Source organism: Protopterus annectens, chromosome 6.part0 (genome assembly GCF_019279795.1).
Source record: "Protopterus annectens isolate FY-2018-M chromosome 6.part0, PAN1.0, whole genome shotgun sequence".
NCBI classification, from domain to species: Eukaryota; Metazoa; Chordata; order Ceratodontiformes; family Protopteridae; genus Protopterus; species Protopterus annectens.
Genome location: NC_056737.1, coordinates 420,582,269 through 420,609,593, shown reverse-complemented (window position 1 = coordinate 420,609,593; position 27,325 = coordinate 420,582,269). Strand labels below are relative to the sequence as shown.

Genomic DNA, 27,325 nt, shown 5'->3' with positions numbered 1-27,325 from the left:
AAGTTCAATACAAAAGAAAGTTTAAAAGAATACAGAAGTTATTAGTAGACTCTCCATAAAGTTTGATGTTTGAATAACAGGACTGATATTTTAGGAACCAGTTTTGCAGTTGGAAGAGTGCCAAGGAAGTGCACCCTCACCTTCCAGCTATGTCTGAATGCTCACTGACGTGATACTACAGGAAAAATGAAGGTAGCCTAGTCATTCTCTAGACCAAGCATTAAGTACTAATACCCGAATGTAAATAATGTTCAAGTATCACTCTCTCGAATATCTTGGAAAGATGTTTCTCTGAAAAAAAAATGCATGTGTATCTACTAAATTGGAGGAGTGAGCCCAAACTCCATCAAGTCTTGCTGCTTTTCACAATGCATAGAATTCAGTCAGATGATGCTAATAAAGGCACTTTTATAGTTAGTTGATTTTTTTCTCTTCATAAACTAAATACATCAGTCAGCATATTAAATGTGTTTCTCTCATTGTAATTTTTGGGTAAACTATGTACATCCATGCAATGCAAAATTTTGCTTTGCTTGCTTGCTTACTTAAAGAGGTCAGTCAGCTGAACAAGCAGGTTTAAGAGGTCTCAAAAACTACCTCAGCCATAAAGAACTTTGCTTTAAGGATATGTCCATATGGGAATACGTATAGCTCACATCAAAGTAAAACTTTTCCCCCCAAAAGGTATTTTGGGTCTGATACAGAGATATGTTCAGAGGAAAATATTTTTTATTAACAAAATTTATATTGCAAGCAGGTGCTAATGGATGTTTTGGTAGTCTTATGTGAAGAATTCCTCTTCCAGTATTGTTTCACAAGGAGATGAGAAGATTCAGCTAGAGAATGAGAGGAAGGCTGAAATGGCGCACTGAATCTAGATGGATTAACAAACCAGTCCCAGTACGGGGAATGGGCACGCAACAATATTTAACTTTTTTTTCACACCAAGGAGAAAATCAGATTAATTTAGGTGAGTATAATTTTCATGCACTGTATATGCTGCCATTCTTTAAAGCAGGTAGAACTTCTAGAGAGAGAGAAAATAGCCATGTGGAATTAACCAGAGATTGAACAGGTTTGTTAGAGCCAGTGTTTTGGTATCTGAATGCACAAGTCCACCTTAATATTCAGACAGTTCAAGTTTGTTTTGCAGGGGCAAGGTTACTAATACAGCCACTAAAAATCAGGATAGAAACAACGCTGGCTCTGTTATCCTAGCATAAGAAGCAAGAAGGCCATAAAAGTATGCACTTATGATCAGCAGTGGTGGTAGGAAAGCACACATCACATCCCAGTTTGAACACCGAGAAAATATTTCTATTACTGCCTGCAAGTGGGGAAGCTGAGAACAAAACAAAGAAACATGGTGCATCTCAGAAGACATGAAAAGATTTACCTTGGAATAACCCCTTACCTTTTTCAACATGATAAAATAACTATAATACTGTCACTTGTGATATACTGAGGGCAGCTTGCCAGAATATTCTCTTTCCTTAGAATAGGAATGACCAGAAGAGGAAGATTAAGATTCATCTTAACAGCTTTTTCCCCATATAATCACAGTAAGTCTGCAAGAAGTAGGAGGGGGGGGGGGGGGTTGTTCCTTGTGGAATGAAATACATTACTGTTGTGTCATCTGTCACAATCTGCAGTCTCCAGTCTGAAATGCTGTAAGACCTAGGAAGATGGTTAACATCTCTGAGACTGAAGAGGTGTTTCCTCTGAAAAGAGGAACACTAGCTCTGAATTTATATGTCTTCTAGATATGCTCTAAAAGCATAATCAGAAGCATCAATTATCAATGTCTAACATGGCACTGCAGCTAAAAAATAGGAAAACCATGACGGACATCATGCTTCCTCATGCTTCCTGTGTAATCTGGTTATCTAAATCCCTTTCCTATCTCATTCTCAAATTCCTTGTTTCTAGAGACCTAGACCTCATTAATAGGTTCACAGAAGGTTACTAGGCTAATTGTCCTAGGTTCCTTACAAGCCTAGCCAAGTTCAACCAAACAACCTACTTAATAATAACCTACATAATCTGCTGCGTACATCTAAACAAAGAAGATCCTCCTTTTCTCCACAAACCAAGGTACGCACAAAGCACAATCTACCTCCTCCACAGAATGTAACTTAAGCTTTCTAACTCATTATATCTGAGTGATGCCTCCAGTTGCATCTGCAGTTAACTCCTACTGATGCCTCTAGACATCAAATACTGCTTGTTCATATTTGAATCAATAATTCCAAAACCATACTATGTACAAGGTTTTAAACAATTTCATCTTAAATCTTACACAATGGCAAACTCAACTACATTAATATTTGACCTCTTGTCTAGTGCAGGTAAATAGATATTGACTGTTTTTTTATGATATTAACTTATATAGATATAATTATCACATTTTTCTAAATATCTCAACAACCAAGTAAAACAGCCAGAACTCCTTAGCCTCATATGCAAGCTCTCAGCTAGATTAATAAAATGCTGCTGGCATTATGTGTGTAACTTGAGTGGTTGCTGAGATATTTTAAGTTGTTTAAAAATATTACAAATGTAATTGTTACTGTGTTTACTAGGACACATACCATACTGTATTTACTATGACGTATAACATTCACTTTAAGACCTAGAACCTAAGGAATACTAGCACTATAAAAATAGCTTGTGCTGAAGAGTTGCTATTTATACTTCTTTCATAACCACTATGGTTCCAGAGATATGAACATTTGTTTGAAATGTGAGGACATAATTTGATTCTGTCAAAAGGCTTAGGCTCTGCCCATTGGAAGTTACAGTGTAACTTCCTGAGCTCCACTGGAGTGAATGAGTTAAATATTAGTAACTGGCTGAACCATTCCTTAAGTCTCACCCCCATACTTGCCAGTGAATTGTTTCTAGGTTAATGCCATTCTGCCCTTTAACACTTGTTCTCAACAAATCGAATGGGGGCAATTCCTTAAGATCATCTGCACTCCTACTGTGTGTACCCCTCCAATTTTTGGACATACCTATTGATAACACTTCCTCTATCCAACCCAGTGTTTGGTTTTGTTCTTTGTTTATTTGATTCTTTATTTTTTTTTAATCTTTATTGAATTATCACTCAAGACAAAGGAAATATACATTTATATAAAAGAAACAAAGCATGTTAACATGTTCACTGTTACAAACATTATGCATCACATACATTCTTTTATACAATTATCAACAATACAACATTACATAAATTGCTGAATTCCTGCTTTTTCCCTTAAACATCACTCCTCATCTAAAACATTATTTTGCATGTTTCGTTCCCACAATTTTCATTTTTTTCTACGTAATTTGCTCCTACCCTTTTCTAAACATGGCACTTCCAGTTCCTTTATCACTTATTCATTTTAAATAGATTTGATTTAGACTGATTTCTATTTTCTACTAACTGATTTTTTTGGCCAGCAGAATTAAACTTAACAAGGCCTTACTATATCTAGGCATTTTTGATCTTGTATCCCAGCTAAAAAAGTCATTTTCCTAGTTACACCCATTTGCTCACCCGGTATGTCTGACAGAGTACTCTCTGTAGGGAATTTTTCAACTCGTCAGCTCATTACACTTACAAAACAAATGTTTTCAGTTACCTTTCTCTTCCTCATCACACCTCCAACATTTGTAATTTACCGGAGAAAAATTATTTGTAGTCTGTTTGGGGTATAAAAATACCTATGCAAAAACTTCAGAGCGAAAATCCTAAATCTCCCAGACTTTATTGCATATTTGGGACTCATACATATGGTCTCCAACTGTTTCCTTCTGAATTGCTTATCCAAACTCGCTTCCCAATCTTTTCTAACCTCCTCTGATTGACTCCTACAGTTACTGTGCAATACATGTTATGTGCCCTACTAATTATCACTTTAACATCAGCTTCTGTTGTACATTCAACTAAAAACTCTACCTGAGCAGGTTGTTCACTTGCAATTCTCCTATCCATTGCTCGTTGCCTTTACTCTAATATCAATTCCAGACAGAGGAGGCATTCTATAGTCTGAGGTTCAAACGTCATCTTGGCCTCTTCCCATTCTATTACCTTTTCCTCTAGTTATTTGCTCCCAATATCTTAATTCCTTTGCCAGTTTTCTCATGTAAATTCCACTATTCTCTGTACCCCTAATTGCAAGTCATCCCTATCAGCAGAATCTTATTTTCTCCATTCCTGGGTTGGCTTAATTCTTAGAATACTTTCTGCTACTTTATGAATATAATATTCTGTATGGCTGTTATTCTTCTTAAGGATCTGCATCGAAAATCCCATGCTCTCCTTATTTCTTGAATTTCCCCCTGCCTCACACAAGCAGAAAGCTATAATTCAATCAGCCTTAACTGTGTGGCTTTAAAACATCCCTTTAAATCAGGTAATCCTAAACCACGTTGTTTTATTGGAAGGATCATCTTACCCTACTTGGCGCTTGCCCTCTTCCCCTCCCAGATAAAATCCTTCCACTCTTTATTAATTACTGTCCACAACTTCTCTGGTTGATAAAAAATATGCCTGACACAGGTCAGGCATATTTTTTATCAACCAGAGAAGTTGTGGACACTAAAAATTTTTTTACTGTTTGTACCTTGCTATGCATATCCATAAACAAGAATCTCTGGTTTCTCAGTTTGTTCTATCATATTCTGTTTATCCTCTTCCCAAATAACTCTAGCTGCCACTGTGTCCCCATAAATATGGGTGTTGCTGAAATAATTCACGTGGTATATAGTTTACAGCTATAAACTTTTTGTCTTCACTAAATTTATAAATAAAAAAAAACTGAATGTGCTACAACACTGAGATGCCCTTTTCTGGTTTTATCAGGTACAAAATAACATCATCTGCAAATAATGTCAACTTTGCTTGATTACCATAGGTTCATAGGTAGGTACTAGGCTATCGGCCCAAGGGCCTACGTAAGCCTAGCCAGCAAGGTTCCCTGGCTTACACCACCCAAGAAAGTTATTTTCCTGTGCCACTGCCGAGCAGGCACACAGAAGTGATCCCCGGGGTGTATTTCCTATTTCCCATCCACTCATCAAGATTTTTCTTGAAGAGTGCTAATGAAACTTTGCTTGACATAGATGGGTAGCCTGTTCCAGAGTATGGGAAGTCCCTGGGACAGGAATCTATCCCTCCATCATGTCCTGTTTATTGTGGTGACAAGGTTTAGGTCCCTAGAGCGTGTAGCTCAGAGGGATTGGGATTTCTTTAGGTGTAGCATGTCCAACAGCTCTGGGTTTGACATAGCTTTATATGTTAGGCAGAGATCACCTCAGAGTAGGCGATATGCTACGGAGTAAAGCTGGAGTTTTTTGAGGCGGTCAGTGTAGTGCATTTGTTTGAAGCCAGTAATATTCTTTGTGAGGTACTTTTGTGGCCTTTACAGCTGCTGCAGATGTCTTGTGAGGTACATTCCAAAAGGGGCATTGTACTCTATAATGGGTCTAATGAGTGTCGAGTAGAGGGGAACAATGACCTCTTTTTTCCTGGATGAGAACCCTTTTATGATGAGGTGTGCCACACAGAAGGACTTCCTGAGTACTGTGGTGATGTAACTATCAAAGGAGAGACTACTGTCTCCACCTGGGTCCCAAGGTCTCTTATGCATTTGGTGTTAAGTAGATTGCTGCCTATGTGGTAGTTTATGGGTACAGAGTTTTTATCAAAGGGGATGACACTGCAATTTTTGGAATTGAGCTTGAGGCCATGGCTCTGTTACCAGGCATCTGTCTCAGCGAGGCCCTTCTGCTGTACGATGTCCACATCATTTGGGGACTTGACTATGGTTCCTAGTTTGCAGTCATCTGTGAACTTCGTTAGCCAGAGGCCTTCTGTGTTAGCCTGTACTTCAGAGAAGTAGATACCAAACAGGAGAGGTCCCAGGACGGAACCCTGTGGTACTCCACTTGTCACTGTTTTGAGGTCAGATTTGGAGTCTGCAACTTTTACAGTGTGGGTTCTGTCAGTGAGCCAGTTGACAACCCACCTTGTGACGTAAGGATTTATACCTAGTTTAGTGAGTTTAGCTAGAATTCCAGAATGGGGGATGGTGTTGAAAGCCTTGGCGAGGTCAAGATAGGCTGTGTGAACCACCTTACCCTCATCTATGGCTTTGGTGACTGTCTCAAAGAAGTCGATCAGGTTCAGGAGGCATGATCTGCCTTTCACAAACCTGAACTAGGTGGGATCCAGAGTTTGGAGGTTACCAATGTCTTTGTTTATGAGTTCCATGATGATACGTTCCATGGCCTTGCAGACCAGGCTCGTCAAGCTAATAGGTTGATAGTTCCCGGGATCAGTGGTGGCTCCCCCTTTGTGGAGTGAGATAACTGTTGCTGTGTGTCATTCAGTGGGCACAAAGCTTGATGCAAGGCTATTATTGAACATGGTGCTTAAGTGGGGAGCCAGTTCATTCTGAAGTTCATGTAAAACGCAGGCTGGGATGTTGTCCGGTCCCATGGATGCTGTGTTTTGGGCTTTAGAGAATGCAGCTTTTACCTGCGTAGTTGTGATTACAGGGACTCTGCATTCTTCCTGTATAGATATGGGCCCTTTAGGTGGTGAGAGGTGGGTAAAGTTAGCACTGAACCTATCTGCCAGGATGTTGGCAAGATCAGTTGGTTCTGTAATTTTCGTGCCTTTGTACTGTAACTCAGAGCAGATCTGGGTGTTGCCATCGAGATTCTTGACATAGCTGTAGAATGCTTTGTGGTTGTCCTTAGAATTAGTGGCGATTTTGTTTTCGTAACTAGCTTTGAAGGATCTTATAAGATATCTCAGCTTCTTACTGAGGCTGACCAGGGAGCTCCTCCACTCATGGGATTTTACTCTACTTTGCAACAGTTTCTTCCTTCTGTTGTACAGTTTGTTTATGGCAGTGGACCACCAGATTGGCTTCCCTTTTTTGGAAGATAGCATCTTGGTTCTGTTTGGGATAGCACGATTCATGCACTCGAGTAAGTGCTTATATAGTGCATTTGTGTAGGATTCAGCAGTTGTAACTGTATTGTCCATCTGCACTGGTGTCATGAAGTTCACCACTTCTGTCTTAAGAAGCATGAAGTTGGCTTTGGAGGAATTTTTTACTGTGGTTTCCTTAACAGGGGGTGGTGGCGGGATGTGGATATCAAGGGTGATTAGCTTATGGTCGGATTGGACCAATGAGGAGTTGACTTCAGGTGTGGAACACTGGTCACTCATGTTGGTAATGACTAGGTCTAGGATATTGTTGCCCCTGGTGGGGGTGGTGATAGGCTGATCCAAGGCATTGGAGTTTATGAATTCCAGAAAGCGTTGAGCTAAGGAGTTGGTACACCAGTAGTTTTCCCAGTTGGTCCAATCCCACCCACCCCCAGTACTCCTCCATTTATTCTCCTCCCAAAACCTCTCCCTCTCCACCAGCCAATCCTCAAACACTGTTCCTCTACCCCCCAACCAACTTAACTCTCACTACTACACCACCGCCCCACCTTATTTCCCATTACCCTCCCCTTTATCACTTCTGACAGACTTCATCTACCATGCTCACTCTTCCTCCTCACATCCTCACCTCAACATCTATCCTCATCCTTCTTCTACTACCTCTTTACCATGCCACCTCCTACACCAACTTTCATTTACACCCATCACCACTTCCTCCCCACCCCTCCCTCACAACCCATTTCCACAACATCTCAGCCTCCTTAGTTCCCTCCCACCCTATCCTTCTCTTAAAAGTAAAACATTTCCCAAGCTCCACTAAATACTGCAAACCTAAACCTATTCTCTACCAGCCACCTTTATCTAAGTGTAAACCATATAAATGTATTCCCCTTCTCATGCACCTTTGCTTAGCCGGTAGCATTCACCCCAATCCAGGACCAAATTACTCTCCTACAAACCACCCTAACAGCAACAACAAATCCACCAATAAATACCTCAAATTCCTCACCATCAATGCCCAAAGCGTGAATAATAAATGAACCCACTTTTACACCTGGCTCAATCACAACTCACCTGACATCGTAGCCATCTCTGAAACCTGGCTAAAACCTCACATAAGTGACTTTGAATTCCTTCCCCCTGGATTTCTATCTCTCCGTTCTGACCGCCAAAATCGAAGAGGTGGTGATGTAGCCCTAATCTACTCCAACCACTTGTCCATCACTCCATATCCTAATCCCATTCCTTCTTTCAATAATGCTGAACTTGTAACTGGCCTACTAAAACTGAACAACCATAAAAGCATCTGTATCATTTCCCTCTATATTCCTCCTGGTAAAAACACTAATACCCTGGAAGACATCCTCTCCTGGACCTCCTCTAATATTAAGCTAGAAACCTACATCACGGAAGATGTAAATATAGACTGGAATAAAATTATTCACCCTAATCCCACCATATCAATCAATCTATTTAACTTTACTCAACTTACGAACTCTATTTCTAGGCCTAACAAAAACTACCCCCCCCCCCCCCCCCCAGGCTCCATACTAGACTGGATGCTAGTATCCCATCCTAACAAAGTCATAAAATCTGGTGTCATTCCTGACTCATTAGGAGACCACCTCCCTGCCTTCATCCATCGGGCCAAACCCATTTCGCCACACTCTCACCACTTCATTCATACACGTAACCTCTCTAACTTTAACCCTACTACTTTCTCTGACTCCCATAAGCTAACTAACTGGAATCCCTTAAAAACTCTTCCTTTAGATGCAGCCGTTGACTACTTCAATTCTACATTCATAACTGTCCTTAACTCCCTAGCTCCAATAAGAACAAAAAGAGTTAAAACAAAGACCTCACCAAAGACACCAAAAAAATATGCTACAAAGAGATAAAACCTGGAAAGCTTACCTCCATCATAAACAGCCAGAAATCTTACTTAACTATAAACAGCTGAGAAACCTAGCCAAAAAAACAAGTTATTAAAGACAAAGTCTTACTACATCAAAATGCAAGCAAATCACAGAAAAAACCCCAAACAGTTCTGGAACTCTATTAATTCCCTCCTTAGGCCTGGAACAAAAACAACCCTTGCCCTGATACCAGCAAATCTGACCTTGAAATTGCCATAATGTTCAATACCTTCTTTACCTCTTCTATTGCTAAGCTAACCAAGACCTTTACCAACAATAACCCTCCACCTCCTACTGCTCAATCCTCCCCCCCCCCTACTTTTGAACTCAAACCCATCTCCACCAACCTAATAAAGAAACTTCTTGCTAAACTAAAACCTTGCTCCAATGCCCCTGACAGCATTCGTTCCTCCTTCCTAAAAATAGCCTCTGACAGTATTGCTCTACCTTATCAGCATCCCGATCAGTAGATCATTACTTGAATCCTATGTACCCAAACTATGGCATTCTGCATTTATTCTTCCACTTCACAAGTGTGGCAAAAACTGTAACGCCTCTAATTTCCGCCCCATAGCCATCCTCTCCCCAATCTCCAAAATTCTTGAAAAATGTATCCACCTGCAGCTCCTGCCATTCCTTACCAAACACCAACTACTCTCCCCTACCCAACACGGCTTCCATCCAGGACACAGTACCAACTCCGCCCTTCTCTCCTCTTACATTGTCAATTTAGCTCGTGACTGTGGTAATATGGTATCCTCTGTTCTGCTAGACCTATCTAAAGCCTTCAATACCATCTCCCATAGTCACCTACTAAATCATCTGTCTAACCTCAACCTCTCCCAAAAAACTCTTTCCTGGTTCTCCAGCTATCTTTCTGATAGATCCCAAGCCGTGAAATGGGGCCAGGCCACCTCCACTTTCCTCCCCTACCCCCACGGGAGTACCCTAAGGTTCCATTCTTGGCCCATTGCTATTCAATATCTTTATTAACAACTTCCACAAAGCCATACTCAATACTAAAATTGTACAATACGCTGATGATTCCACCTTCATCTGTTATGCTCTAACCTAAAAGATCTCCAACTTCTAACACAAACTGCCTTCTCAAACACAGAAAATTGGATGCACCAAAATCACTTCTCACTAAATGCCAACGAAACTAAGATCCTTCTATTCTCGCCCTCAAAATCTTTCCCTATTGACAAAAACTTACTCCAAATCACCAGCCTTAACTCCATTATCGAGGTCGTACCCTCCGCCAAACTTCTTGGTGTAGCCATTGATGAACACCTAAAATTTAACAATCACATCCAGCTAAATATCAAGAAAACCCACATAAAACTAGGCCTACTTTACAGAAAAAAACACTTCCTCTCTCCTTCCACCAGACTGACTCTCTCCACAACTTCCCTCTTTACTGTATGGCTCTCTCCTTTGCTCACTAATTTATCTTCCACACACGCCTCAAAACTGGAAGTATGTTATAATAAAATAGCCAGATTCGCCACGAATGCCAAATCCTCCTCTCATCACTGCACCTCCCTACACTCACTAAATTGGCTTGAACTCCCCAATCTAGTTGACCTTCTCCAAATCACCACAGCCCACAAATTATTGTTCCAACCTACTAACTGCCCTGCACTATCCAATATTCTGCAACTTTATAACCCCCTCAGACCCCTTAGATCTACCCACCAAAACTTGATCACCATCCATAAACCCCAAGTGCCCTGCTGGGCAGCTTCTGCTATCTTATTCCCTAGCTAAAAAATGGAATGCTCTGCCCTCCACACTGAGGACCTGTGACAACCTTAACAACTTCAAAACTCAACTTCATTCTTACCTCTATCTAAACAGGAAATGCAACTGTACTCTTCTACCTATTCCTCTCAAGCTCTCCTCTCCCTTTACTCCAGGCTAACCTTCTTACCTTCCTAACCTCACTTTAAATTGTTGATTATATATGTAACCAAACAGCAAAATCTAGCCATGATACGATATGCCTGTTTTTACTCCTGAACTAAACTGTAGATATATTTTTTTCACTCCTTTAAATGCTACCTGTTGCTTGCAATCCTAACTTCCTTTGTAATTAATCATGTAATTAAACTTTGTATTGTGGAGCTTTTCTCCCTGAGCCTCCACTGAAAGCATTCATGTAATTAAACTTTGTATTGTGGAGCTTTTTCTCCCCGAGCCTCCACTGAAAGTAGGCTCCCTAAGCCCAGTGGAACTAAACTGTAAATATTTTTTTTCTCTTTTTCTCTTTTGAATGCTACCTGCTGTTTGTAATCCTAACTTTCTTTGTAATAATCATGTAATTTAACTTTGTATTGTGGAGCTTTTCTCCCTGGGCCTCCACTGAAAACAGGCTCCCCAAGCCCAGTGGACCTCCCCGGTCATCAAACTGGAATAATAAATAAATAATGGTGGGGTAGTTGAAGTCGCCCATTATTAGGGTGTTTGGTTGAACCCTAATATTTTCCAGTACATCAAAAAAAGAGGAGTGGGAATCCTGGGGCATGGTGGGGGATCTGTAGCAAGCTACAATTTGGATTGCAGTTTTGCCCAGAGTTAGTTGCACTTGGATAACCTCGGATGCATTATGCTGAGCAACTAGACTGCGGGTGTGGATATCCTTAATGAATATGGACACACCTCTGCGTTTGGTGTTTCAGTCCAGGTTACATGGCCGAAAAGTGTGGTATGAGTTATAGACTGGTAGTGCAGGGGTGCTCTCTGGAGGCTTGAACCAGGTCTCAGTCACTGCACAGATATCAATGTTCTCCATTTTAAGGACTGCCTCCAGTGAGTGCATTTTGAGATTTAGACTTCTAGCATTGAGTAGCATTACTCTTAGTTTTACCAATTATATCCTTGAATTTCTGAGCCCCATATTTTCTTTGCCAATGGCTCTAAATATAAAGCAAAGAAAAGAGAAAGAGGACAACCCTCCCTGGTTCTTCTATTTAGACACAACTTATTAAAGAGGAATCCTCTCACTTTAATTCTTGCCCCTGATCTCTCATATACCTTCCTAATTAACCTTATTACTGTATCAGGGAATGCAAATGCTTACATTCCCCAAACTCCCAGCTTACTTTGTGGAATACTTTCTCTGCATCAAGATCCACCAACAGCAGCAGTATCTTCTTACATTCTGCTTCCCTCTGGATCACCAATGTACTAGTAAACATTTGCCTCCCTTCCACAAAACCACACTGATACATATCTATCAATTTTGGCAACATATTTGCCATTCTTTTAGCTATTATACACAAACACTCTATAAGCATGGTTTAAAATTGAAATGGGGCTATATGAAACTAGGTCTGATGGGTTGTCTCTCTCTTTAGGTATTACAGCCAACACAGCTTTCTTCCAGGATGTTGGTGCTTCCCCTCCTTTTAAAATACCATTAAACAAAACCTTCCAGATCCTTATCACTTTCTTCCAGGATGTTGGTGCTTCCCCTCCTTTTAAAATACCATTAAACAAAACCTTCCAGATCCTTATCACTTACTTCCTTCCAAGCTTCTACAGGAATACCATGTATTCCTGCAGACTGATTTTTTTTATCTCATCTCCTCCTATATTAACTACTAATTGCTGAGCCTCATCTGCCTCTAACCTTGGCATACTTAGTCTTCAATAAATATTTCCATTTGTGCTTTTTCTTGATTTCCACATTTCTCTGCTTCATACAATTTTCATAAAATTTTTGAAATCTTTCTAACATCTCTACAGAATTTCTGGTTATTGTGTTGTTACGGGATCCCTCTGTTTGGCAACAACCCTACCTACTTTCTGTTGCCCAACTTATTGCGCTAAGAGTTTTTGTGCTCTGGAGTTATCATCAAAAAAGTTTAACAGCAATATGTCTAAAGTCATGCATGCACTGATCCACACTCCCCTTTTCCCCATTTTTCCACATTGGGTCTGGGTGTCAATTCAACAGTGACAATCATCTAAAGTCAAGGTATACACTCCTGGGTGGCTAGCCCTTCTGCAGTAGTTCTTTCACACCATACAGTCATACCTACACTCACACCTATGGCCAATTTAGTGTGTCTAATCCACCTACTGCATGTCTTTGTAATGTGGGCAGAAACAGGAGCACGCAGAAGAAATCCATGTCAAAAAGTACAGTTTTGTACCTACCATAAATGTACATGTTCGAGTGCTCATACAGCTGCAGTCATAACAGATGGGTTATCCTGCCGTCAGGCGGGTCCTCGGTCAGCCGAATTCCAAAGTCTAGGTCTGGCGTCGGTTGTCATTGCTTCTTCCCTGACATCAGTGCGGCAGGGGTATAAAAGAGGCAGCCAACGCCATTTTCTTCAGTTTTTCTTGCCCCAGATGTCAGGTGCCCCCAGAAGGAAGGCAAACATAATGTTATGCAAAAATGCAATGTTGATAAATCAAAAACAGTAGTTGCAAACAAATACACCATAATACCCCAAAAAGGTTATATGAAAGGTGTTTGTCATAAGGCCTGTCCTAAGAGGGGATGGAGGGGGGGAAACCTGGACTGCAGCTGTATGAGCACTCGAACATCTACATTTATGGTAGGTACAAAACTGTACTATGTTCATCGTGCAATCGTGCATACAGCTGCAGTCATAACAGATGGGAAGAATCCCAAAGCTAAGTGAGGGTGGTAGGCACTAAGTGGAACTAGAAGGGGCTAGGATGCCCTGCAGGACTGCTGTGGCAAAGCCCGCTATAGATTTAGAGTATAGTGGGAGGTGATAGTGCTTGGAGAAAGTGTGCACTGAACTCCAGTTGGCTGCTTCCAAAATGTCCTTGGTAGGGACCCCCCTGAGGAAGGCTGCAGAGGTAGCTGTGGCTCTGGTGGAGTGGGATCTGATGCAAGCAGGCACAGATTTTCCATGAAATGAGTAACAAAAGCGTATGCAGTGGGCTATCCATTTTGAAATTGTCTGTTTGGAAATAGCCTTTCCTTGAGCACCTGCAGCATAGGACACAAAGAGTTGCTCAGATTTTCTGAATGGCTTTGTCCTGTCCAAATAATAACAAAGTTTGTCCAAGGAATGTAGTAGTCTTTCCCTTTGTTTTGTGGATTAGGGTAAAAGGTAGGTAAGTGGACAGTCTGATTCAAAGCTACACTGGATACTACCTTTGGCATAAAGGTAGGGTTGGTTCGTAGGGAAACTCTGTCCTGATGGAAAATGATGAATGGTTGCACAGCCATGAGGGCCTGTAGCTCTGAAACCCTGTGAGCTGAGGTGATAGCCAGAAGAAAGGCTGTTTTCCATGACAAGTACTGTAACTCTGATGAAGAAGCTGGCTCGAAGGGAGGAAGGGTCAGCTTTTCCAATACGAAGTCGAGGTCCCAAGCATGGACTGGTAGTTTCCTTGGGGGTTTTATATTCTTTGCCCCTCCGAGGAACTGCCTTAAGAGAGGATGAGAGAATAAAGGAGGATCTGTGTTGTATTGTGCAGAAATGGCTGAAGCGTGGATCTTGATGGAGGAGAAGGAAAGTCCATTGTTTAACATCTCCGCTAGGTACTGTAAAATTTGAGGTATATTTATTATCCAAGGATTCTTGTCCCTTCTTTTGATTCCAGGCACAAAATCGTTTCCATTTTGCAGAGTAGGCCTTTCTAGTAGAAGGTCTTCTGGCCTCCAGGATGACATCCTGCACCTCCTTGGAGAGGAGAAACTGCTGGGAAATCAAGGAATTCTCCATGCAGCTAGATTTAGAGTTTTGAGATGGCTGTGAAGAGTTTTGTAGTTGTGCTGGGACAACAGAAGAGGGACTAGAGGTAGGATCCATGGTTGGTAATGTGTCAGGCTCTTCAGGAGCAGATACCAGTGTTGTCTTGGCCAGTCTGGAGCAATGAGAATCATTTTCGGCATCTCTGCTCTGGCTTTTAATAGAACTTTGGGCAGCAGAGGAAGAGGCGGGAAGGCATAGACTGTCAATGTTGCCCAATTGAAGGAAAGCGCGTCCACTTTCCAGGCCTGTGGATGATAGGTCCTTGAACAAAATTTTTTCAACTGGCAATTTCTATGGGTAGCAAAGAGATCTATGTCTCGCTGTCTCCATGCCTGAGTTATCTTTGTGAAAACTTGAGGATGCAACTTCCATTCGTGTGGATGTCTCATATTTCTGCTTAGGTTGTCTGCCAGTGTGTTTTCCTTCCCTGGCAGGAATTGTGCCTGTAGTTGAATTTGCAATTCCAGTGCTGTGTTCCATAGGGTCATGGCTTGCCTGTACAGGGGGTATGAATGAGTTCCCCCTGTTTGTTTATGTACCACATCACTGTGGTGTTGTCTGTGTTTATCAATAGCTGGCCTGGATGCAGTAGGTCTTTGAAGGTCATAATAGCCTTTTGCACGGCTAGCATTTCCTTTTGGTTGATGTGAAGGTGCTTCTCATTTCGTGTCCATTTTCCCTGAATGCAATGACCTGTCATGTGTGCTCCCCAGGCGTAGTCTGAGGTGTCTGTTGTGATGATTTGAGTTGCTTGAGGTACACAGAAAGGAAGACTTGTGTTTCTTTGGCAAGCTTGAGCCCACCACATAAATTCCTTTTGAAGGCATGGAATGAGTGGTATAATTGCTTCCAAGCTGTGGCTGTGCTGAGACCATAAGTTTTTTAGGTACCATTGAAGTTTCCTCATATGCAGCTTTGCACATGGGATTAGTGGGATGCAAGATACCATGTATCCCAGAGCCTGCAGGACTTTCCTTGCAGTTAGCCTGGTGTAAGTTGCCATTTTTCTGAAGTATTGAAAAAGTTGTCCTTGCTTGTCTGGCATGAGGTAGGCCATCTATGTGGTTGTATCCAAGCTGGCACCCAGGAAAATTATTTGTTGAGAGGGTATTAGTTTTGATTTCTTTTTGTTGACTGTGTATCCCAGAAAGTTCAACAGTTTTATTACAAATGCCAGGTGCTGCAGTAGAATGTCCTTGCTGTCCGCTTGGATCAGGCAGTCATCCAGATATGGGTAGATTTGTATCCCTTGTAGTCTGCAGAAGGTGATTACTGATGCCAGGCATTTCGTAAACACTCTGGGCACAGTAGATAAGCCAAAGGGCAATGCAGAGAATTGGTAATGGGTTGAACCTGCAAGAAATCTGAGGTATCTTCTGCAATCTTGTCTGATAGGGACATGCAGGTATGCCTCCTTGAGGTCCAATGTTACCAGCCAAGACTCCTTGCCCAGCATGGGAAGAAGCTGCTGTAATGTGAGCATCTTGAATTTTGGCACAAGTAAAAATGTGTTTAGGATGGATAGGTCTAAGATAGGTCTCCAATCTTTGCCTTTCCTTGGTACCAGGAATAGTCTGGAATAAAAGCCTTGACCTTGTTCTTTTGCAGGTACCCCTTGAATTGCTTTCATGTCCATGAGAGCTGAAACTTGTTTTTGTGCCTCTGCCCTTTGATTTTGTGGCAGGTTTGGCATGCCTCTCATTTTTGGAAGGGTGTGAAAGTGGAACTTGTAGCCTCTGTCTATAATGTCCAGAATCCATTTGTCTTTTGTAACAATATGGCAATTTTTTTGAGAATAATGTCAGTTTTCCACCCAAAGGTGCTGTCATTAAAGCTTTGCTTGGCAGGTGTAGGGGGAAGTCATTGTGTCTGTTTTCTGAAAGACTGTGATCTATCTTCTCCGCCTCTTGGGGTTGGTGCTTGCCACTGTCTGGCTCTGAAAGATCCTTGAGGTTGCCCTCTACCCCTTGGACGCCTGTATCTGCCCCTTTGAGGTCTGTCCGTGGCTGGAAAGGACCAATTTTTTGAAGGCCAGTTTCTGCTGAAACGTGGAGGCTGCACCTGCAGGAAATCTTTCACTGTTTGCATTGATTTCGCTTTTTCCTCCATTTTCTTTAGCACTTCCTCAGCTTTAACACCAAACAATACATCTTTTGAAGAGGTGCATCTAATAATTTAGCTTTGACATGATCTGGTAAGGTTTGCTCTTTGAGCCAAGCATGCCTACGTATAACAGACCCCGTGACAGCAGCTCTACATGAGGCCTCTAAAGCATCAAAACCACACTGCAAGGTATGTTTACCCACTTGCTCTGCACCATGCAACAAATCCTGCAACTCTTTTAAATCTGGTTGTGTCATCTTGCTTTTCAGCTGAGATATCAAAAACTGTTGATACTTTAACATATGGAACTGACAGTTTAATGCCCTCATGGTTAAAGTGGCCGAGGTGTACACCTTCCCCCCCACCTTTCTAAAGCTCTGGAATCTCTCTCTGAAGGTAATGGGTTTTTAGCAGTAGAGGCCTTAATTCCCCTTGGGACCCTGTGAAATAGTTTCTGGGTCAGCAGAATGGCTTTTATATAGGAACTGGTAAGAAATAGGAACCCGGTAATACCTGTCTGGTTTAACAGGAGCTGGAAGCAAAGAATCAGGATTAAGGCTGGCTTCTGTGTACACATCATCCAATATATCTAAAACAGGAGGGATAGCCAGAGGCCTATGCTGGGGGAGCAGAAGAAATTCCCTGAGCCTTTTCTTGGAATCTGAGTAATCTTGGCCTTCCCAGTGAAAGTGTTCCCTCAATGTATGCAGGGTTCCCCAAACGAGAAGTCCTCAGGGGGGGGAGACCGGGGGAATAGACTCCTCTGCATCAGAGTCTTCGAATGGAGAATTGGCATAATCCTGGTCCTCAGATAGTTCTGAGGTAATAGAAGCTTGATCTGAGGAAGGGTAATCTTCCTCTAATCTGGGCCTTTTGTCAGAGGGGGGTTGAGAACCTCTGATAAGAGTAATCAAGTCCTCAGCCATTTTAAGCATCTGTTTTTTAGGCATGGTGCCTTGAGAGGGTGTCTGAGGAACCTGTTTTTTGGTTCTCATGGCTGTTTTAGATTTAGTGAAGGCTTTAATAGAGAAGGATGAAGGCCTGAAGACTCATTGAGAAATGGCAGGCCTGTCTAAATTCTGAGTTTCCCCGCCTGGAGTGGCGTCGGTATCTGTAGTAGGAAAGGGGGCCGAGGAGCCTGCGACCTCGGGTACTGAAGACACCGGTAATGCATTGTCATCGGTACTCATGGGTTGCGTAGGCGCCTCACTGAGTACCGGAGAACCAGTAGTCGGCCTTAGCGTGGTTTCAGTAGGTGGTGCGGACCTCGTATGTCGGTCCTTATCTTTGCGTTTTTTGGTCAAAACTGTTGTCGGAGTATCCGACGACATGATATAATTAAACTTTTTGCCAAAAAAGTGAAGGGCGAACTCCGCCCGACGCTTAATAGTGCATTTGTTGAATCTAGCACAAAAACGGCAGGCCGAGATGCCGTGGTCTGGGCCTAAGCAAGGTATACAAAAAGAGTGGAAATCCTTATGCGGTATTTGCTTCCCACAAGAAATGCAATTATTAACTTTGTCTGACATCGGTCTGAGGCAAGAAAAGTTTCCCCAACGGGGTACTTAGCTTTCAAGAAGACTTCGGCTGAAATACATTCATAAATCTCAGGAGCTGGCTGGCCGGCACTTGCGAATTGCTTCTGCTTCGGGCACCGCGCGGCAAGAAAGACTGAAGAAAATGGTGTCGGCTGCCTCTTTTATACCCCTGCCGCACTGACGTCAGGGAAGAAGCGATGACAACCAATGCCGGACCTAGACTTTGGAATTCGGCCGACCGAGGACCCGCCTGACGGCAGGATAACCCATCTGTTATGACTGCAGCTGTATGCACGATGAACATCAGGGAGGACATGCAGACTCCGCACAGAAGGCACCCCAGCTGATAACCGAACTGGGGAACCTCTTGCTGTGAGGCAGCAACACTCTCTGCTGCACAACTGTATATTACCTGGATACTCCCTTATTTCCACTTTAGCACTCTGCAGTTGTGCCTGTTCTTTTCTGAGAGATTTCCCTTATTCTGCAGTACTTTAACCTTTGTCAACCCCTCTAAATAATTCTTGTTAATTCATAAACATCTCTCTTTTCATTTCTATCCTATTTTTAAACTCCACTTTCTTTTTACCACACTTGCTAGCTATAACTACTGAAGAAATGTCCATCTTCCCTAATAACTCTTGAATTTCCCTACATATTCATTAACTTCCTCTCTTTTTTAACAGGTGGATAGGGAAGTGACAGTGTCTCATTTCTTACTTCATTCGCCTTCATTATAACATTTGTTACTGCTGCATGATATGAAACGGTTAATGGATGTGCGTTGAAACTTTCATTTAACTGCACATGTTCCTGTGAAATATAATTTCTGTCTAGTCTGTCCCAGTTACTGCAGCTTGGTAAATAATATGTAAATTCTCTCAGAGTTCCTTCTACTGAATTCATATCTTCCATACCAAATATTTTCATAAATTTCTCAGAAATCTACCCTCTTTTGTTATATTTTCATTTCTAGGTATCGAGAAAACATCCTCACTGTTGCAACTTAAATTCTAGGCCTCACCTATAGGTAATATCCCCTGCTGAAAGCCGATTTCTCCAAATATTTTCTTAAGATCCACACCAGTTTTAGGTAGAATATAGATACATACCAGTGTATTCTTCCTCCCTTGCCAGTAGCTTCTTACTATCAGAAATCTACCATTATCTTTTATCCTCTTCTATCACTATTGGAGCTTCTCTAGCAATTAGTATAAATACTCCACTTTTCCTTTGTCCCTGATATTTTGCTGAGTATCTATCTATCCTGAAATAATTTCTTTATCATATTCATATGCTCACTTCTTTCCAAATGTGTCTCCTATAGCATTGCTATTCGGACTCTGAATTTCTTAATATAATTTGATACTCTTACATTTTGGTCTATATATTCATGTTCCAAAATAATATGTTTAGTAGTCATTATGATAAGAAGTCATTATTCACACCTATTATATACAACAGTTTAAATGTCTATTTCCAATTTTTGTGTTAAATACACCCACTAATGTTTGGCAGGTTGATGCTTTATACCATTGTTTATTGTCATCTCCGTTTGAATCTATGTCACATTTTACAAGACTTTTTGTTTTAGTGAACACCCTCAAAAAAATAAAAAAAAAACACACCCCAGAACATCCTCACAACCTATTAACTTAAAACACACACACAAAACTATGTACATTTCAAACAGTGAAGTCTAACCCTCCTGACAGAAGCAATTGTCCCAAATCAACAGACACATTCTCAGGCATTAACTAATGTAAAATTAAGGTTATCCATGCTAAAGTACACATTACAGCCTGTGCTCCTACTTAAACTGTCTGTTTTTGTCTTACCTTTACTCCCCTCCCATATGTGAAAAACAGACTGCATTTTTTCAAAGAAAATTTACTTTTTGCCTCAAGAAAAGTGCATTGGCGATCTTTAAATAACACTAAATTAAACATTGTTCTAGTAAATGCACTAAAGTATTTAGTTACCAGAAAAGGTGCTATCTGTTACATACTTACAATTATAGTTTCTCTCAGTAAACAATGTTCAGACCTCTCATTTTGTTGGCTTCGCCTTTGGTCAGCTTGTTTCCACGGAAACATAAGAACAAAATGGAATGCACATCTGCCCTCAGCTGTAAAGTTCTCAACTGGCACTGAACATTTATTTGTTTAAAGAAAACTATTTATTACATTGTGGTCTCTCATTTTTAAAACCCACTGGCTTACATAAAAAAACAAACTTTTCATTAGATTAAGACAAGGGCATCAACACAAATTCACCTTTGCAAAAGTAAAATAAAATATTTCAATTAAACATATAATCAGTGCAATTTTATATCCCATCCCTACCCAAAAAGTCCACAATTACAACTTAGTAACTCAAATGTGCTTTAGTCCAGCTTTTTTTTTCTTTTCCCATTGTAATGCCTACATTTCTAAAAACTAAAAAAAAAAAAAGAAAAAAATGCGTGTTTACTTTACTATCTTTATCACATACAGCAATCACTGAAAATGCTTTACTATGTAACATGTAATTTATTTCATGAAATGTTTATACATATACTGATAAGAACAAAAAAGGTTTTACTTAGTTAATTTTTTTTCTTTCCCACCTTTTTTTCCTTGTAGTGTCCTTCCAAACATTAATGACATGAAGTGGGGTATATGCCTGTCAGACCCTCAAGTTTAACAAAGTCAAAATATCCAATGTTTCACAGCCACTTTTTCTTGTAAAGACATATTTCACAAATGTAACTGACATTTTATTGTCTCATATTTATTCATTAATTTCAGTGTTGCTGTTCTTCCTGTTCATCTCCACCTCCCAAATCCAGACCCTGGTGCAAGTCCAAGGTACTCCCAATTTTTAGTCAACTCCTGTACTTTGTTCTGACTCTCGAGCATTTTCCTTTACAACATTGGAAAAAGGTTTCATTGGCAAAGTCTCTCTGTGAGAATGAGAAGCAGTGTCCCCCCTTCAGTTTGATGTCTCACTTTTTGATGGACAAACATTTGTATTCCCCCTTAGCCTGTTTTGCATAAAAAAGTCATTCTGAACCTCAAGAAAAAATATTCTGAAAACAGCTGGATACAGCAGCTTGAAACTTGCACCTGCTGCTCGACATTCCCTGATTACTGGGATAAATTTGTTTCTCTTCTGCCTGGAGTACAGTTAATAATCATTTCCACAAATACTCCACTGTCTCCAATTTTTAATATTTTGTACTTCTGCCACAGTTTTGTCAGGATCAACTCTTTCTGGTGGTAGGATTGCATCTTTACTGATACGGATCTTGGCTGCCTTCTCATGGCCAGGTTTGGAGCCTACAATGTATCCTTTCAACTAACAAATCCTGCTGTGGAATACCAGTCCAGTTACTTATTTGTGCTTTTATAAAATTAACAGCCTAATCCTTCCAATTTGTCTGGTACAGCAAAAAATCTCCAGTTTCTCTGTGGTCTCTGTACTCTAACTCTACCATTTTGTGAAACAGCTCTTATTGAGCAGTGACACACTTGGTCAGCATTTCTTTATTACAACCTCTGATTTTTGCAGTTTTATCAGTTTATCTGAATAGCTGTTTAAAGCGTCTTCCATTTTCCAGCTTTTTTTGAGTTGACATACTCCCTTCAGTGTTTCATTTATTTTAATCAGCTCTCAGCACATGTGACTTATTTTTTCTTCTAAATTACTGGAAGCCATCTCTTGTACCAAATCTGGAGCGTGAACAGCTTTTTAATGCACAGCAGCAGGATTCTTTGCAGTCAGTGTTTTCTCTTCACCTTTTCCAATTATTTTTCACTCAGGCTCTCCAAGCTTCTTCTTTGCTGGCATCCAGGCAGTGTACTTGCTAGCCAGCAAGCACATTTCTTTAATAGGCAGAATTACTGGCCTTTGTCTATCAGTTTTTTATTCCACACTGGGAGAGCTGAAATAAAACTGTTGATCAGTGTGCAACCATCTTGGAAAACCTGTTTATTTGATTATTTTCAATAATTCAGCTGTTATGTATTCTGAGCATAACTCTCCCCCTTTCAATTTAAAATTCAAGAATAATTCTTACAGACCACTAATATATATATTTTTTTGATGTTGTGTTCTATACTGCCTTGTAATCTTGAAACAAATGATGGAACATTTTAATCTAGCTGCCATCATCTAAAACTCAAAACTGGGCACTCCTAACCTCCTGTGATAGTAGCATTGTAAATTGACAGCTAATTCCATGTTTTTGTCACACCCAAAGAAAACTAGCAAACGGCTTCCTTAACACAGTGAAAATCCAAAGATAAGAAGACAGACATACCCAAGTTGCATTCAATCAATACAAATCCCCTTCCATTTCTGAAAATTTTTGAACCTCAGTGGACACTAGAAAAAAAGCTATTTAACTTTAAGCTTAAGTAAATAAACTGTAAATCCTCAAATTCTGGGACACGGTTAATAGTCATTTTGGCCTATTTTTTTATAATCTGAAACCTCCTGAATTTCTGAGAACACTATCTGTAAACCCGTACCCGATTTTGAAAGATAAATTAAACATCTAAATAAGGTGTAACTTTACAAACAAGTACAACACTAAAACAGGGTAAAATGGAATAACCAAATAAACTACTTTACAATCACTGGGTAAGTGCTTATTTTGAACACAAGACAGTAAAAAGCAATGTTTAAGCAATTAACTTTGTCATGTGATCATGCCACCATGCAGTTAAAAATTTCACACTCATTAAACTGTACCAGCAAAACCATAACAGGCATTTAACACTAAACCTCCCAGAAATCAATTCAAAATGTCTTCCTTTAAGAATGCTCTTAATGTTCATGTGTTCATTTAAACCTGGAAAAACTAACATTCAAAATGAATTGTTAATGTAATTGCATTTGTTCAAGTCTACTACTGAAGCCATCCTGACCTCACATCCAAATTAAAACTAAATCACACTGAAAAGAAACTTTTTAAAATTCACTCACACTTCTCAGAATGTCCATAAAGTTTTCGAAAGATGGACCCTAATGGTATAGTCATGCTCTTATCTATACTGTGATAACCTTCTTTTTGACTTTTCTACAAAAAACTTGTCTCATATAGAACATTTACATAACTATGTCCATTGCATCACAGTTGCAATGTCCATTGGTGTTAATCTAAGTGAGATTAAATATAAAGTATACACACATATATATACAGCTGTGTGTGTGTCTGTATGTGTGTGTCTATATCTAGAGAAAGATAGACAGATAGAGATATACATATAGAGAAAATCTTCACAAATAAACTAAAAACAGGAACACTGGCCACAGTTGAAGATACAAAGTGACCTGTTTGCTTTGGGAGTACTACAAACATTTCCTGTTGATGTATTCAGGACCAATGCCTACAACTTGTAAAACATCGCTATTGCTTTAGAAAATTTTCCAACTCTAGGAAATTATCTCCCTCTTAACAAGGGAATTTAAGAAAAACACTGTAGAGAATGCGTGGCTGAAACCTTTTCCATTTTGTTCTCTACTTGTGGTACTATAACCATTGACCACAACTGGACCAAAAGTACTATCTCTGGTCAAAATGCTTTTTACTACCATGAAGTATAACCAATCTTCTTCCTACCCTGCTAACAAACAGCTTTTTCAAATGAGGAACTTAATCAGAAAATTGATGTCTTCAGATATAAACCTGCTGATCTTGAGTGTGCCATTAGGGGGCAGTTTAACATAGAAAGGGTTAAAACTCAGTTGTGCACACTCAAAGCATCTATTTTTAGTTTTATAAAGGATGTATAATATCTTCCAACCCCTTTCCAGTAGTCCTTAAAACCTGGCAAATCTGATTATGATATACATGAAATTTAAAGAGTAAGGAACAACATAAGAGGGGTCAGAACAGTTAAAATACCATTCAGATTATAGTTTACAAGTGCTTAATCTGGAAAATTGTGGAAATTTAGAAATATAGAACTAGCAGAGAGGGGCTATGACCAGAAACTTGTCAATCAAAGTATTAGGACAGTGAGAAACTCTAGACACAGTAGAGCCAGACCCTATTTCTCTGAACAGGTAGAGAGTGATTTATGCAACGGAGGTCAACAGAAACAAATCTCACAACCACTTAAAATGTGTTTTAGCTATTCTAGAAATGTAAGATACTACACAGACATCATAGGCAAGCACTGGAATATCTTGACATCTGATAAACAAGTTAGCAACCTGATAGGAACACATCCACAGTTTACTTTTAAAAGTAAGAAGTCGCTAAGGCGACGACTTTGCAATCCCAGTGACCAAATCAGGACTGAGGATACACCAGGGACTAAACCGTGCACTAGGTGCCACTTCTGTAAATTTATAAATCAAGATATACAGTTTCTGCATCCAGACACTGGTGTAACTTATACACTAAGAACCAGTGCAAGGTGTGATACTTCACATGTGGTTTACCTTGCTACTTGCAAAGTATGCAGTAAATTCTATGTGGGAAAAACAGATAGACTATTAAGGGATAGGATCAGGGAACACCTATACCATATTAAGAAGGGTAGTGTGTTCAATGCTTTAGCAAAACACATTAAAGAAACAAATGATCAACACACCTTTACATTTATGGTATTAGGTAAATGTTATGAGAACTTGAGGGGTGGTGGCACCAGAGTTCAAACTGAGAACCTGGAGGCTAAATGGATTGTGAGATTAAGAGCTAACACAGGACATGGTCTTAATGACCATGTACCATTGAGACCCATCCTGAAAAATAGACCATTATGTAGGTAGAATCTGTTACATTTATGTGGTTTATGTGTATTTGTAATTTGCATTTTTTGTAATATTGCTTTTATGAAATGTTGTTTTTGCAATGAAGTTTTTTATATATTTTACGATGCATTTTACTGTGGGCTGAATACAATTGTTCTTGTGCCTTTAAGAGTTTTCTCTTTTAATCATGTGACTAGCTAATGCTTAGTATAAGAATGGGTGTGTTGAGTGCTGCTTTTTATACACCTGAAGAAGCCTTGTGGTGAAAGCGCTTGTGTGTCTTGTAATAAATCAGCTGAAGAAACTGGAGCCTTGCCTCTGCCTGCTTTTATTTTTTGGATTTGTTTTGTGTTTTTGCAGAGGTACCTGGTTACTGTTGGAATTATATTCTGCTTTGCTTATTTTTGGTTCTACATTTTCCAACGGATCCAGGGAGATGGCCACAGGAATGCCTACAGGAAAAGAGAGCATTGAATTGGAGTATAATCCTGTTTCAAAAATGACATGGACTGAGCTCACTGTCAATCAATTTATATTTAAGGTGAGTGACAAAGCTAATCCATTACTGAATAATGAACTTGTTCTAGATGGAGATGAATGCATGAATATAGACATTGTGGCACTGAAAAGTGAATTATTCTTGTTAGAAAAAGACTTGCTCAAACTAAAAAGAACACAGTTTGAGAAATTTCATCTCCAAACTTGTACTGCTGAAGGCATTGTGCCTCGGGGTTTGAGAATTCTTAAAATGCCCGCTCAAGCGGACTGTGACCCTTTACTATTAAGTGAATGGCAGAAATTAAATCTACAGACCAGTACTGGCTACTTAAAACTATTGTCTGACTTTGCTGAAAAAGAAGAAACAAAATTACTACTTCAGATCAAGAACAAATATTTTGATCTGTGTAAAAAATATGACCCTGCTTCGATTGTGAAGCCAATAAATGATATGCTCGAGAATGCTCATGTCTATTCTCGCAAGTTAATACAAATCAAGTTAAAAAAGTTATATAGAGACAGACTAGATTTTTCACGAGGCCACGTCTTTATGTGGCCGAGAGTGGCTAACAATAATAACAGGGCCAATACTCAAACCCCTGTAGTTGAGTCAACCAATCAAGGAAGCATCATTGAGGTTCCCGCTAATCGGACAGCCGCCACGACAACTTCCATTAATCGAGAGCCTGAAGACATCCAAGAAATGGATGAGGGGAGGGCTCAGATAACTAGCGACCTAGGTGGCACCATGCCGACGACTGAGACAACAGTGGTAAGAAGGAAAACTATCACAACCACAGCACAAGTTCATCAAGAAGCGACTGGTGAAGCTTTGAATAGATGCGATCTTGATGATGGCATCCATACTTCTTTTTTAGAAAGCCTACGACCTTCAGGTCTGACTTTCCCTCTTCCAACCAGGAACAGGTCTGTAAGCCGAGGAAGAGGAGGCTTGAACCATGGACAACAGAGAGGGAGAAGTATGACCAGAAACAAAAGGAAGCACTCAGAAGGAACGGTGAGTCCATACACGATAAAGAAAGCCTTCAAGAACAGCAAAAATTAATAGTTAACTTATCAACTCATACTCTATCTAGATATGAATGTAATGTGTTGGAAAAAGGACTTTCTTTTATTCCGACTGCTGACTCTGACATTACTGAAATTGTATTTGACATTAAGTTATTTACACGCAATTTAATGTTGAAAATTATGTATGCTAACAATGGTGAAAATGGGGAATTTATGTTTAAAAAAAACACACTCTTTTTTACCCAAGTTAAATCCTTTGGTTTCTGCATTTGAACAGTTATGTTTAGATGATGTTTATAGAGTGTTTCATGAACAATAATTACACCCTAGTAGCAGCAGACAGTGCAATTTATCCATGGATGAATTTACAGCATTAAATAATTTACAAACGAATCCATGTATCATGATACGCCCTGCAGACAAGGGAGGACAGATTCTAATTTTGAATAGGGAAGACTATGACAGGAGAATGCTTGTTTTATTAGCTGATGACACATTTTATAAAGTTATTACTTTATCACAAGTTAATAGAATGGTTGAATATGTACACAACAAGCTAAGGGAAATAGCCAGGATGGGTCTCATTGATGAAAATTTATTAAAATACTTCCTTATATTTAACCCCACTACCCCAGTGATTCAAGGATTACCCAAGGTACACAAAAATAGGGAAAATCCTCCTATGAGGCCCACCGTAGCTGGAAGCAACTGGTGCACTGAGTCCATTTCTATTTTTGTGGAGAAATTCCTTAGGAATCTGATTAAACGGTCAGACTATATCTTGAAGGACAC

At 40.1% G+C, this 27,325-nt stretch overlaps 1 protein-coding gene across 1 annotated transcript in view; it reads right to left on the bottom strand.

The window, feature by feature from the left end:
- PACS2 (phosphofurin acidic cluster sorting protein 2) overlaps window positions 1-27,325 on the bottom strand; it is a 1,734,969-nt gene that overhangs the window by 1,285,487 nt on the left and 422,157 nt on the right. The gene's annotated exons all lie outside the window — the stretch shown is intronic.